Below are 15,705 nucleotides of genomic sequence, written 5' to 3'. Positions count from 1 at the left end.
ATTGGAAGAAACTTTTTCCCTTAGCGGAGCTGTCAATAACCAGGGGGCAGAGATTTAAGGTAAAGGGCAGGAGGTTTAGAGGGGATTTGAGGAAAATGTTTTCACCCAGAGGGTGGTTGGAATCTGGAACGCACTGCCTGAAGGGGAGGTAGAGGCAGGAACCATCACAACATTTAAGAAGTATCTAGATGAGCACTGGAAATGCCATAGCATACAAGGCTATGGGCCAAGTGCTGGAAAATGGGATTAGAATCGATCGGTCCTTGATGGCTGGCACAGGCACGATGGGCCGAAGAGTCTTTTTCTGTGCTGTATATCTCTATGACTCTACGACTCTAAAGACTAACGACCCTCTGAGATAAAAAAAAATCTTCTCATCTCTGTCTTAAATGGGCGACCCCTTATTTTTAAATAGTGACTCCCTAGTTCTAGATTCTCCCACAGGGGGAAACATCCTTTTCACATCCACCTTGTCAAGACCCCTCAGACAAGTGTGAACTTGTCCCGTTGGCTGGAAAAATAGAAAAACAACATATTACTTAAATGGAGAGAGAATGCAGAACTCTGAGATGCAGAAGGATCTGGGTGTCCTCGTACACGAAACACAGAAAGTTAGTATGCGGGTACAGCAAGTGATTAGGAAGGCAAATGCAATGTTGTCGTTTCTTGCAAGGGGAATAAAATATAAAAATTCATACTTTGTTACAGTTGTACAGGCCATTGGTGAGACCACATCTAGAGTATTGTGTACAGTTTTGGTCTCCTTATTGAAGAAAGGATGTAACTGCATTGGAAGCATTTCAGAGAAGGTTCATTTGACTGATTCCTGGGATGAAGGGGGTTATCTTATGAGGAAAATCTGGACAGGTTGGGTCTGTATTCATTGGAGTTTAGAAGGATGAGAGGTGATCTTATTGAAGCATATCAGATCCTGAGGGGACTTGACAGGGTGGATGCTGAAAGGATGTTTCCCCTTGTGGGAGAGACTAAAACTAGGGGACACAGTTTAAAAATAAGGGTTAAGACAGAGATGAGGAACAATATTTTCTCTCAGGGGGTCATAAGTCTGTGGAACTCTCTTCCCTGGAGAGCGATGCAGGCAGCGTCATTGAATGTTTTTATGGTAGAGATAGACAGATTCTTGACAAACAAAGGGTATTGGGGGTAGGCAGAAAAATGGAGTTGAGTTCACAAACAGGTCAGCCATGATTTTACAGAATGGCGGAGCAGGCTCAAGGGCTGAATGACCTACTCCTACTCCTACTCCTAGCTCGTGTGTCCGTAAATCACTGGGGCCATCATAGTCAGATCTGATTCTGTCTTCACTGAGTTGCAGCATGGATCATAATTAAGATGGGAAGACAAAATAATTTTTCTTCGCTTAATCACGGGGTAACTGCAATCAAGTGGCTCCAATGGCACCATGCCAGAGATTGAGTAACACAGCACAGACCGAGGATCGGATCTGCAACCTTCTGCACATTTTTCAAGTAGAGCTGTGCAAATATGCTGTAAATCTGACAGAAATCTTAAAAGCATCCCGTTACAAAAATAGATGCAATAATGTGTTTTGACAGATCTGGAAATGTTTTGAGAATTAAGAGCTAAATATTTGGCTTAGTTGCAATTTTTTGACGTGATGCAATCAGCCAAAATATTCTCCCATAAAACCAAGACCATGTGATTAGGATAATATTTTATGGTCAATGTAGCACCGAATCAGATGCTTGTCCATGACCAGCATAACCACAAAATATGATTATTTTCATAAAATAAATAATTTGTCAGACTTGTAAATAATACTAAGGGGCAGAAATAATATTTGTGGAGTTTACTTACTGCTAGATCAGTGACTGTAATGTTAGATTCTCTTGAGACAAAACCTAATGGAAATGTAGGGAAGCATATTAAAGGCTATAATTAAACATATGTGGAGAGCTCCCCAGATAGTTCAGCAAGTTTATACAGTTAGTAGTTGTGCCAAAGAAATCAGGAAGGAACTGGATTTGATCCACAGTCTGTGCTCAAGGTCTCTGTGGTAGGGGTGTGGAGTGGGGCACAGGAAGATGATAGGTCTGCGTTCCTGTTCTTGATTGTTACTTGTGGACACTAGTTCCTAAGACAACGTTGGGCAAGCTTGGCTTTTGACCCATCATTAAATAATCTTATCGAGTCTACTGTACAGAAACAGGCCATTCGGCCTAACTGGTCTATGTTGGTGTTAATGCTCCACATAAGCTTCCTCCCACTCCTCTTCGTCACAACCTATCTACATATCCAGTGATGCTCAATTAAGTAGGCTCACACCTGAATAGTGTTCATGTAAGCTAGGAACTGGATGGTCCTATATCCCAGCAAAGAGTCAATGCCTTTAGGAGGGGAGGGAAAGAGAAAGGAAAACATTGGCAAGGGAGAAAAAGTTAGTTATTGCTGGAAAAAATGTATTGAATATCCCGTTGTCTTTTTTTGCTTCCAGTTTTCTCCCTTTCCCTCTCACTCTGAAGGTGGGATATTTTTATTCATTCATTGCTCTTGAAAAGGTGGTAGTGAGCCATCTTTTCGCATACAAGTGAGTAGCTTGCTAGCCCGTTTCAGAGGGCATTTAAGAGTCAATCACATTGCAGAGTCACATATCGACCAAACAGGTTAGGACATTAGTGAACCAGATGAATTTTTGAAACAATCCAATAGTTACATGGTTACCATTACTGATACAAGCTTTTTAATCCAGATTTATTTAATTAACTGGATTTGAATTTCCCAGCTGCCACAGTGGGATCTGAATTCATGTCGAACCACTATACTACTGTACCTCCAAATGATGCCTTAGTCTGCCTAAATAGACATCAACATCAGAACACAGATCTTGTCCTCATTTGGATTCCACTCACAGGCATTTCCCACTGAGGTCATTGGATGGTCATCAGGAAAGGAACTCTTACTGATCCTCTAATCCCTCCCTAGTCTAGGGCGATTGAGGCCAATCACAATGGCCCACCACTGGTCCCTGCTTGAGTTTATTAGCTCAGCACAGATCAGGAATTGCACCTGGTAAATGATTCACCAAATCTGGCCTCGGAAGAACTGTTAGCACCAACTCATTGACTCATTACTATGAAGCCAAGCTCCCCTTGAGGAATTTGGAATTAGGGGCTGAATTTTATTAGCGCGACGCACATTGCGGCAGGCTTTGATGTCAACGGCATGCCCGCTTGCATCGACCACTGCTGAGCCCCCACGATATTTTGTGCAGGGGCTCATGGGCATCACTGCGATGCACCCACCACCCCACCCCCGCCCCATATTACGTGGGGGGAGGCGGGACATTCGGTGCTGTGAGTTTTTGACAGTTGTGCAGCTGGTGCTGGGGTCCTATTTTAAGCACCCCAGCACCTGCTTCCTGACACTGTCAAAGAAATACTTACCTCACTGTTTGAAGAGTGGGGCTGCTGTCAATCTGGCAGCAAAGCAGAAAGTGCTGGAGAAATCCAGCAGGTCAGGAAGCATCTGTGGAGACAGAAGCAGAGTTAACTTTCAGATCTGTGACCAAGCTTACTTGTAAAGAACCAGGAAAATGTTCATATTCGAACTGCATTTACAACTAGAAAGATGACATCAATAATTATGATCAGCTGCAGCAGAAGAAAAGTGTACGCGAACATGGGTCGACGTGTAATAGTTGAAAAACCATGACAACAACACAGATTTCCTCACTAGACCTGCATTGGTTTTCAAACATCTGCAAGACAAACCTTGCAGCCGGAAGTTAGAGCAGATACACGGTGGAGTCACCTTTGCATTTAAAGGACCACACCAAAAACCGAGGATAGCAGAGGAATGCTCTAGGGTGGCCCAACAGTTCAGCAAAGCCTCCCTGCTCACTCTCCACCAGGCTGTGTGGGCAAGGCCATGGTAAGAAGAGGCCCTCCCGCCTGACCAAGGCAGTCTGGCTGGAGATGGCAGAGGAGGTGAGTTGACGTGGGGTCATCCAGCGGCAAAGTGTCCAATGCTGGAAGAGGATGAATGATCACTCCTCCAGCCAGCCGGAGCCCTCTAGGCCTCGTGCGCACAGGGTACGACCGCCAAAGTCATCCATAGCCAAAGGGCAATCATTTCAGCAGCCTTCCGACAGTCAGGCTTCCAGTGCAGAGGAGGCACCGTGTAGGAGCATCCGCAAGCATTTCTAAAATGCTCCATGACACAAAAGGGTCTGCATGGGTAACACAACAATGTAAAAAGGCCGAAATCAAATTCTTCTTCACTAACAGGTCTGTTGCTTTACTGTGTGAATGAAGTGTGCCAGCATGTACCGATCGTGTCTCCTCCCATCACATCATTGGCCTTTCAGAACTGCCAATGTATGGAACAACATCATTGCCACGACAGTATCACTCAAGTACATCTCCACGGATGCAGTAAGATGGACAATGGCTCAGTCTGCTGCTGCTAGTAATGGTGGACGTAATGATATTGCAGATGCAGACTGCTGCACAACAGGTGAACGAGGGTGCTGTGTGGCGTGCACAGCCCATGGTAGTTCCTATGGTGTGGAGAACCTTTGATCAATGAGGTGCTGCCATGCATCCCTAGCTCGCTTCTCGCCCTGCATGCGTTGCCTGGATGCTCTCTGTCCTCCCATGTGCCGTTCCTGCTGTAAGTCCTCAGCATCCTCATCGTCCGAGGATGAGTCCTGCTCATGTCTCTCCTCATCCTGTAAGGCCTCCCCGCTATTGAGTGCGTAGTTGTGTAGAGCACAGCAAACAGCAACGATACAAGCTACCCTTTCCGGCTTGTACTGCAGGGCACCACGCGATCAATCCAGGCAGTGGAATTGCATTTTCAGCATGCTGATTGCCTGCTCAATGGCGGCTCTTATCGCTCCGTGGCTGGCATTGTATCTCTCCTCTGCAGCAGTGGTGGGGATTCTCACTGGTGTCAGGAACCATGTCTACAAGGGGTAGCCCTTGTCTCCAAGAAGCCACCTCTCCATCTGAGCCAGTTCTGTGAACAGCAACAGCACCTGGGACTGGCGCAGGATGAAGGCGTCATGGCAGCTGCCTGGAAAGTGGGCACGGATTTTTTTTTATTCAATCATAGGATGTGGGCATCGCTGGCAAGGCCAACATTTATTGCCCATCCTTAATTGCCGTTGAGAAGGTGGTGGTGAGCTACGTTCTTGAACCGCTGCAGTCCTTGTGGGGTAGGGACACACACAGTGCTGTTAGGAAGGGAGTTCCAGGATTTTGACCCAGCGACAGTGAAGGAATGGCGATATAGTTCCAAGTCAGGATGGAGTGTGACTTGGAGGGGAAGTTGCAGGTGGTGTTCCCATGCATCTGCTGCCCTTGTCCTTCTAGTTGGTAGAGGTCGCGGGTTTGGAATGTGCTGTCGAAGGAATCTTGGTGCGTTGCTGCAGTGCATCTTGTAGATGGTACACACTGCTGCCACTGTGTGCCGGTGGTGGAGGGAGTGAACGTTTGTATATGGGGTGCCAATCAAGCAGGTTACTTTGTACTGGATGGTATCGAGCTTCTTGACTGTTGTTGGAGGCAGGTGGAGAGTATTCCATCGCACTCCTGATTTGTGCCTTGTAGATGGTGGACAGGCTTTGGGGAGTCAGGAGTTGAGTTACTCACTGCAGGATTCCCAGCCTCTGGCCTGCTCTTGTGGCCACGGTATTTATATGGCTACTCCAGTTCAGTTTCTGGTCAATGGTAACCGCCAAGATATTGATAGCGGGACATTCAGCGATGGTAATGCCATTGAATGTCAAGGGGAGATGGTTAAATTCTCTCTTGTTGGAGATGGTCATTGCCTGACACTTGTGTGGCGTGAATGTTACTTGCCAATTATCAGCCCAAGCCTGGATATTGTCCAGGTCTTGCTGCATTTCTACACGGATTGCTTCAGTATCTGAGGAGTCGCAAATGGTACTGAACATTGTGCAATCATCAGCGAACATCCCCACTTCTGACCTTATGATTGAAGGCAGGTCATTGATGAAGCAGTTGAAGATGGTTGGGCCTAGGACACTACCCTGAGGAACTCCTGCAGTGATGTCCTGGAACTGAGATGTTTGACCTCCAACAACCACAACCGTCTTCCTTTGCAGTGGGTATGACTCCAACTGGCGGAGAGCTTACCCCCTGATTCCCATTGACTTCAGTTTCGCTCGGGCTCCTTGATGCCATACTCACTCAAATGCTGCCATGAGGTCAAGGGGAGTCACTCTCACCTCACCTCTGGAGTTCAGCTCTTTTGTCCATGTTTGAACCAAGGCTGTAATGAGGTCAGGAGCTGAGTGGCCAAACTGAGCATCTCTGAGCAGGTTATTGCTAAGCAAGTGCCGCTTGATAGCACTGTCGACGACACTTTCCATCACTTTACTGATGATTAAGAGTAGACTGATGGGACAGTAATTGGCCGGGTTGGACTTGTCCTGCTTTTTGTGCACAGGACATACCTGGGCAATTTTCCACATTGCAGGGTAGATGCCAGTGTTACAGCTGTACTGGAACAGCTTGGCTAGTGGCGGCAAGTTCTGGAGCACAGGTCTTCAGTACTATTGCCGGAATATTGTCAGGGCCAATAGCTTTTGCAATATCCAGTGCCTTCAGCCATTTCTTGATATCACGCAGAGTGAATCGAATTGGCTGAAGTCTGGCATCTGTAATGCTGGGGATTTCAAGAGGAGGCCGAGATGGATCATTCACTCAGCACTTCTAGCTGAAGACTGTTGCAAGTGCTTCAGCCTGATCTTTTATTTATTTATTTAGAGATACAGCACTGAAACAGGCCGTTCAGCCCACCGAGTCTGTGCCGACCAACAACCACCTATTTATACTAATCCTACATTAACTCCATATTCTCGACCACATCCCCACCATTCTCCTACCATCGACCTACACTAGGGGCAATTTATAATGGCCAATTTGCCTATCAACCTGAAAGTCTTTGCCTGTGGGAGGAAACCGGAGCACCCGGCGGAAACCCACGCAGACACAGGGAGAACTTGCAAACTCCGCAAAGGCAGTACCCAGAACTGAACCTGGGTCACTGGAGCTGTGAGGCTGCGGTGCTAACCACTGCACCACTGTGCCGCCCATCATTTGCACTGATGTGCTGGGCTCCCCCATCATTGAGGATGGGGATATTTGTGGAGCCACCTGCTCCAGTTAGTTGTTGAATTGTCCACCATCATTCACGGCTGGATGTGGCAGGACTGCAGAGTTTAGATCTGATCCGTTGGTTATGGGATCGCTTAGCTCTGCCTATCACATGCTGCTTATGCAGTTGGCATGCAAGTAGTCCTGGGTTGTAGCTTCACCAGATTGACACCTCCTTTTGAGGTATGCCTGGTGCTGCTCCTGGCATGCCCTCCTGCACTCTTCATTGAACCTGGGTTAGACTCCCCACTTGATGGTAGTGGTAGAATGGGGGATATGCCGGGCCATGAGGTTACAGGTTGTGGGTGAGTACAATTCTGCTGCAGCTGATGGCCCACAGCGCCTCATGGATGCCCCGTTTTGCATTGCTAGATCTGTTCGAAATCAATCCCATTTAGCACAGTGGTAGTGTCACACAACACAATGGACGGTATCCTCAATGTGAAGACAGGACTTTGTCTCCACAAGGACTGTGCGGTGGTCAGTCCTACCAATACTGTCATGGACAGATGCATCTGTGGCAGGCAGGTTAGTGAGGATGAGGTCAAGTATGTTTTTCCCTTTTGTTGGTTCCCTCACCACCTGCCGTAGACCCAGTCTAGCAGCTATGTCCTTTAGGACTCGGCCAGTAGTGGGGCTACCAAGCCACTCTTGGTGATGGACATTAAAGTCCCCAACCCAGAGTACATTCAGCGCCCTTGCCACCCTCAGTGCTTCCTCCAAGCGGTGTTCAACATGGAGGAGTACTGATTCATCAGCTGAGGGAGGGCAGTAGGTGCTAATCAGTAGGAGGTTTCCTTTCCCATGTTTGACCTGATGCCATGAAACATCATGGGGTCCGGAGTTGATAATGAGGACTCCCAGGGTAACTCCCTCCTGATTGTATACCACTGTGCAGCCACCTCTGCTGGATCTCTCCTGCCAGTGGGACAGGACATACCCAGGGATGGTGATGGTGGTGTCTGGGACATTGTCTGTAAGGTATGATTCTGTCATATGTCAGGCTGTTGCTTAACTAGTCTATGGGACAGCTCTCTCAACTTTGGCACAAGCCCCCACACGTTAGTAAGGAGGACTTTGCAGGGTCGACAGGGCTGGGTTTCGCCATTGTCATTTCCGGTGCCTTGGTCGATGCCAGGTGATCTGTCCAGTTTCATTCTCTTTTGACTTTGTAGTGGTTAGATACAACTGAGTGGCTTGCTAGGCCATTTAAGAGTCAACCGCATTGCTGTGAGTCTGGAGTCACATGCAGGCCAGACCAGGTAAGGACAGCAAATTTCCTTCCCGAAAGGGGATCAGTGAACCCCAGATGGGTTTTTACAACAATCAACAATGGTTTCATGACCATCATTAGACAAGTTTCTAATTCCAGATTTATTAATTGAATTTAAATTCCACCTTCTGCTGTGGTGGGATTCGAACCCATGTCCCCAGAGCATTACCCTGGGTTTTTGGGTTACTAGTCTAGTGACAATACCACGATGCCACCACCTCCCCACTTACATGAATCATTTCCGGTGATCATATGCGAGTTCTACGTTGATTGAGTGGAAGCTCTTACGGTTTACGTATTCAGCTGGTTGCCCGGCAGGATCCTTGATGGCCACATGGGTGCAGTCTATGCCCCCTTGCCCCTGTGGGAATCCCGCGACAGAGCCGAAACCGGTGGCCCTCTGGGCCTGGTTTTCAGGGTTCGTCGTGAAGCGGATATAGTCACTAGTCCTCTGGTACAGGGCATTGGTGACCTCCGTGATGCAGCGATGCACTGCTGACTTTTTGACCCCACAAAGGACTCCGCTGGGCCCCTGAAATGATGCAGAGGTGTAAACATTGAGAGCACGTGATGGCCGCCCATTCAACGTAAAATGCAGAAGTGTGGAGCGAGAGGCGGCGGGATGCATAATCAGGAGAGTTAAGTAATGCTTTACATATGGTAATTGGGGTCCCGCTACCGAGCGGTGGGGGGCTGCACCAAGGTCCCGCCGCTGCCGTTAATATGTGGCGGGGCCTTCTCGGCGTCAAGGGTCGAGGTGCGCCTCTATTGGTAGGATTTTACGGCCCCCCCCCCCCGCCACGACCCCCGACGTCGAGGGACTGGTAAAATCCTGCCCTAGGTGTCAGTCTCAGTTCAGTGAGTTATGGGTTCAAACCTGACTCCAGATACTTTAGTACAGAATCCAGGCTGGCAGTTCAGTGCAGAACTGAGGGAGTGCCGCACTGTTGGGAGGTGCTGTCTTTCAGAAGACATTTTAAATTGAGGCCCTTTCTGCCCTCTCAGGTAAATGTAAAAGATCCTAAGGCACTATCAAAGAAGAGCAACGGAGTTGTTCCCCAGTGTCCTGGCTAATATTACTCCCTCAAACAACACCACTAAAACAGATAACCTGATCATTTTTTTCATTGCTGTTGGTGGAACTTTGCTGTGCAAAAATTGACTACCGCATTTCCAACATTCCAACGATGACTAACACTCCAAGACTACTTCATTTGGTGTAAAATACTTTGGGACATGCTGAGGTTGTGAAAGGTGCTATATAAATGCAAGTTCTTTCTTGGTGAATTTACCCTCGTCTCATGTGTCATTTACCCACTGATGCTGTCAGGAAAGCTATTGTAAGCTGTGTCTAAATTAAACAGTGCTGTACAGCGGAGTATGAATTAGAAACAGGCAAGTCTTTTAAGTAAGGATGGGCAAACTATTTTTTAAATCAATTAGCCACAAATAGATGAGTTAATATAACACCAGTCATATTCTTACTAGATAATTGTGAATTCTAATGAATATGATAAACCAGGAGAATTCATAAATCAGGTTGAGTCACGCTAAAAGTGAACAAAACATGCATTAGTTAAGTCAAAGTGACAGTACAAAACATAGAAACATAGAAAATAGGAGCAGGAGGAGGCCATTCGGCCCTTCGAGACTGCTCCGCCATTCATTATGATCATGGCTGATCATCCAACTCAGTAACCTGTTCCCGCTTTCGCCCCATACCCTTTGATCCCTTTAGACCCAAGAGCTATATCTAACTCTTTCTTGAAAACATATAATGTTTTGGCCTCAACTGCTTTCTGTGGTAGCGAATTCCACAGGCTCACCACTCTCTGGGTGAAGAAATTTCTCCTCATCTCAGTCCTGAAAGGTTTACCTCGTATCCTTAGACTATGACCCCTGGTTCTGGACTCCCCCATCATCAGGAACATCCTTCCTGCATCTACCCTGTCAAGTCCTCCTCACTTTCTGAACTCCAGTGAATATAATCCTAACCGATTCAATCTTTCCTCATTGAAAGAATATCGGGATTGTAGGCGCAATCTGAAACGAGGAATTAAGAGTGCTAAAAGGGGTCATGAAATATCTTTAGCAAACAGGGTTAAGGAAAATCCCAAAGCCTTTTATTCATATATAAGGAGCAAGAGGGTAACTAGAGAAAGGATTGGCCCACTCAAGGACAAAGGAGGAAAGTTATGCGTGGAGTCAGAGAAAATGGGTGAGATTCTAAATGAGTACTTTGCATCGGTATTCACCGAGGAGAGGGACATGAAGGATGTTGAGGTTAGGGGCAGATGTTTGATTACTCTAGGTCAAGTCGGCATAAGGAGGGAGGAAGTGTTGGGTATTCTAAAAGGCATTAAGGTGGACAGGTCCCCAGGTCCAGATGGGATCTATCCCAGGTTACTGTGGGAAGCGAGAGAGGAAATAGTTGGGGCCTTAACAGATATCTTTGCAACATCCTTAAACACGGGTGAGGTCCCGGAGGACTGGAGAATTGCTAATGTTGTCCCCTTGTTTAAGAAGGGTAGCAGGGATAATCCAGGTAATTATAGACCGGTGAGCCTGAGGTCAGTGGTAGGGAAGCTGCTGGAGAAGATACTGAGGGATAGGATCTATTCCCATCTGGAAGAAAATGGGCTTATCAGTGATAGGCAACATGGTTTTGTGCAGGGAAGGTCATGTCTTACCAACTTAATAGAATTCTTTGAGGAAGTGACAAAGTTGATTGATGAGGGAAGGGCTGTAGATGTCGTATACATGGACTTCAGTAAGGCGTTTGATAAGGTTCCCCATGGTAGGCTGATGGAGAAAGTGAAGGCGCATGGGGTCCGAGGTGTACTAGCTAGATGGATAAAGAACTGGCTGGGCAACAGGAGACAGAGAGTAGCAGTGGAAGGGAGTTTCTCAAAATGGAGACGTGTAACCAGTGGTGTTCCACAGGGATCCGTGCTGGGACCACTGTTGTTTGTGATATACATAAACGATTTGGAGGAAAGTATAGGTGGTCTGATTAGCAAGTTTGCAGACGACACTAAGATTGGTGGAGTAGCAGATAGTGAAGGGGACTGTCAGAGAATACAGCAGAATATAGATAGACTGGTGAGTTGGGCAGAGAAATGGCAGATGGAGTTCAATCAGGGCAAATGCAAGGTGATGCATTTTGGAAGATCCAATTCAAGAGTGAACTATACAGTAAATGGAAAAGTCCTGGGGAAAATTGATGTGCAGAGAGATTTGGGTGTTCAGGTCCACTGTTCCCTGAAGGTGGCAACGCAGGTCAATAGAGTGGTCAAGAAGGCATACGGCATGCTTTCCTTCATCGGACGGGGTATTGAGTACAAGAGTTGGCAGGTCATGTTACAGTTGTATAGGACTTTGGTTCGGCCACATTTGGAATACTGCGTGCAGTTCTGGTCGCCACATTACCAAAAGGATGTGGATGCTTTGGAGAGGGTGCAGAGGAGGTTCACCAGGATGTTGCCTGGTATGGAGGGCGCTAGCTATGAAGAGAGGTTGAGTAGATTAGGATTATTTTCATTAGAAAGACGGAGGTTGAGGGGGGACCTGATTGAGGTGTACAAAATCATGAGAGGTATAGACAGGTTGGATAGCAAGAAGCTTTTTCCCAGAGTGGGGGATTCAATTACTAGGGGAGACGAGTTCAAAGTGAAAGGGGAAAAGTTTAGGGGGGATATGCGTGGAAAGTTCTTTACGCAGAGGGTGGTGGGTGCCTGGAACGCGTTGCCAGCGGAGGTGGTAGACGCGGGCACGATAGCATCTTTTAAGATGTATCTAGACAGATACATGAATGGGCAGGAAGTAAAGAGATACAGACCCTTAGAAAATAGGCGACAGGTTTAGATAGAGGATTTGGATCGGCGTAGGCTTGGAGGGCCGAAGGGCCTGTTCCTGTGCTGTAATTTTCTTTGTTCTTTGTTCTTTGTTCTTTATGTCAGTCCCACCATCCCAGGAATCAGTCTGGTAAACCTTCGCTGCACTCCCTCTATAGTCAGAACATCCTTCCTCAGATAAGGAGACCAAAACTGCACACAATATTCTTGGTGTAGTCTCACCAAGGCCCTGTATAATTGCAGCAAGACATCCCTGCTCCTGTACTCGAATCCACTCGCTATGAAGGCCAACATACCATTTGCATTTTTTACCGCCTGTTGCACCTGCATGCTTACCTTCAGCGACTGGTGTATGAGAACACCCAGGTCTCACTGCATATTCCCCTCTCTCAGTTTATAGCCATTCAGATAATAATTTGCCTTCCTGCTTTTGCTACCAAAGTGGATAACCTCACATTTATCCACATTATACTGCATCTGCCATGCATTAGCCCACTCACTCAACTTGTCCAAATCACTCTGAAGCCTCTCTGCATCGTTCTCACAACTCACCCTCCCACTCAGTTGTGTGTCATCTGCAAATTTGGAGATATTTCATTTAGTTCCCTCATCTAAATCATTAATATATATTGTGAATAGCTGGGGTCCTAGCACCAATCCCTGTGGTACCCCACTAGTCACTGCCTGTCATTCAGAAAAAGACCCATTTATCCCTACTCTTTGTTTCCTGCCGCCAACCAATTTTTTATCCATCGCAATACACTACCCCCAATCCCATGCACTTTAATTTTACATGTGAATCTCTTATGTGGGACTTTGTCGAAAGCCTTCTGAAAGTCCAAATAAACCACATCCACTGGCTCCCCCTCATCAACTCTACTAGTTACATCCTCGAAGAATTCCAGTAGATTTATCAAGCATGATTTCCCTTTCGTAAATCCATGCTGACTCTGTTCAATTCTACCACTGTTCTCCAAGTGCTCTGCTATAAAATCTTTAATAATGGACTCTAGAATTTTCTCCACTACCGACATCAGGCTGACTGGTCTATAATTCCCTGCTTTCTCTCTATCTCCCTCTTTAAATAGTGGGGTTACATTAGCTACCCTCCAATTTGTAGGAACTATTCCAGAAGAATGAATGAATGAATGAATGAATTTTCTGTCTGAGCATTGAGGTTCAGTCACTGTGTAGATCAGTGATAATGCTAGGTTTTCAAAGCGCAATTGACAAATGAAGCTATCTACAATCTCAAGATTCCCGCTCTTGCTTAATCAGTTATTTTCATTTTGTTTCATAAGTCATAACCTCCATGGAATTCAACTCAATAATTATTTTTGTATCTCATAGATGAAAAGTAATGATCATATTCCTACACGAAATGGATTTACAATGCGATTAGAATGCTCTTTGGTAATTCAATCGCTTTGAATAGATATTTGAGCCAAACAAAACTATGCCGATTATACCACAGGTAATATGTTCAGATATTCAGAAAACATTCTTGTACAATAAGGCACAGAATAATATTGCATAGGTGTATAACCTAAAGAATGTGCAGCCTAGAAATGGAATCTTGGTCCAAGTAATGAAATTCTGAGCTTTTTGTTTGTAAGCTGAGTGGTGACAGTGATATTTCTACTGTAAATTGTAGTGATGTTTTATTACGCTGCTTGTGCTTCAGTCTATTTATTCTCCCTGGAAATCTAATCTTCAGACGATTCTCATATATTGGAGGACCTCCAAGTAGGTTTTCGATTCTCTATCTGTATGATCTGGCTGACACTTGAAACTTGAGGTTGAAGGTCACTACTCAGATTTTCTTATCAATTTAGTATTGTATCGACCAGGAATCCAGTTAGGTAGTTTAAAAGCAGGTTCATATCGGTCAGCATTGGATGCTGTCTGTTCGACATTTAAACAATCAATAAGAAGGCTTGGGTTTATTGAGAGTTTTACTTTGGGATAAAGTGAAAGCAAAATCTAAAACAAACAATGGTGTGGTAAATAATTAAAATATGTATGGCGTATCACTATTATCATTCAGCTCAGTTACTAACTTGCCGTATCTTTTTAATACAGTGGACTTTAAATCACAAACTAAATTACAAATGAATTTTCAAGCTGTAGATTTACAAGGGAGCATGCAGCATTAATGAATACATAAAGAAATTTGGGAGAAACCTCTTTACCCAGGGTGGTGACAATGTGGAACTCACTGCCACAGGCAATGGTTGAGGTGAATAGTGTACACACATTTAAGAGGAAGCTGGATTAAATAGATGAGGGAGAAAGGATTAGAAGGATATGTTGATAGAGTGAGATGAAGAGGGGTGGGAGGAGACTCCTGTGGAGCATAAATGCCAGCATGGAGTAGTTGGGCTGAATGGCCTGTTTCTGTACTATCAATTCTATTGGCTGAATTGTTGTTTTTGGGTTCCAATCCTACCATTGAGATATAGACCACATGTGTATCCTCCCATTCCATCGACCTCATCTCAGCCTTTCAACACATCTTTCTTTTCCCTTCTCTCTCACGTAAGAAATATCTAACAAGTGGAACAATTCAAGACACAAAGGCAGGCAATGTTTTTCCTTTCCTTGAGATAACTAAACTCATTGAACACAAACGGAGTCTTAATCTCTGAAATTCCCTCCATCAACCTCTCCGCCTCTCTATCTGTCCCTCTCCTTTTAAGCTGCTCCTTAAAACATACCTGCTCGACCGAGCTTCTGTTTGGTTGTCCTAATATTGCCATATGTGGGCCAGTGTCATTTTCTGTCTGATATTACTCTTGTGAAGCACCTTGGGACGTTTTACATGTTAAAGGTGCTATATAAATGCAAGTTGTTGTTGCTTGTTATTTGAAATGGTGCACCATCAGGTTACCTAAAGAGGAGTAACATTAACATGTTTAGTGGTTGCAATGAGCTTGTTAATACAGAGCAGTGACTGCATGATTTACTCAGCACCAAGATCAATGTCTCCAGGTTTGGATGAAAGAAAGGACTTGTATTTATATATAGCATGTTATCACAACCTAAGCACGTTCCAAACCACTTTACAACCAACAGATTACTTTTGAATTCCAATCACTGTTGTTTTGCGGGAAAACACAGCAGCCAATCCATACAAACAAAAATCCGACAAACAGCAACTGAATGAATGGCAGCATGATCTGATTTTGGCAATGCTGTCTGTGAGATGAATGTTGGCCTGCCCACGAGAGAAACTTCCTGCTCTCCTTCAAATAGTGGGAATCATTTACGTTCATCTCAACAAGCATCTGAGGCCTCGACTTTTAATGCCTCGTTCGAGAGAAAGTCCTCCTGACAATTCAACAATACCTCACTGAGTCTTGAAAAATACTCTAGCAATCAGATCAAATGGCATTGCTACTTGAAAGCTCCT

Source organism: Heterodontus francisci, chromosome 8 (assembly GCF_036365525.1).
Source record: "Heterodontus francisci isolate sHetFra1 chromosome 8, sHetFra1.hap1, whole genome shotgun sequence".
Taxonomy (NCBI): domain Eukaryota; kingdom Metazoa; phylum Chordata; class Chondrichthyes; order Heterodontiformes; family Heterodontidae; genus Heterodontus; species Heterodontus francisci.
The sequence above is the reverse complement of the archived record's forward strand: the minus strand, read 5'-3'. Positions refer to the sequence as shown.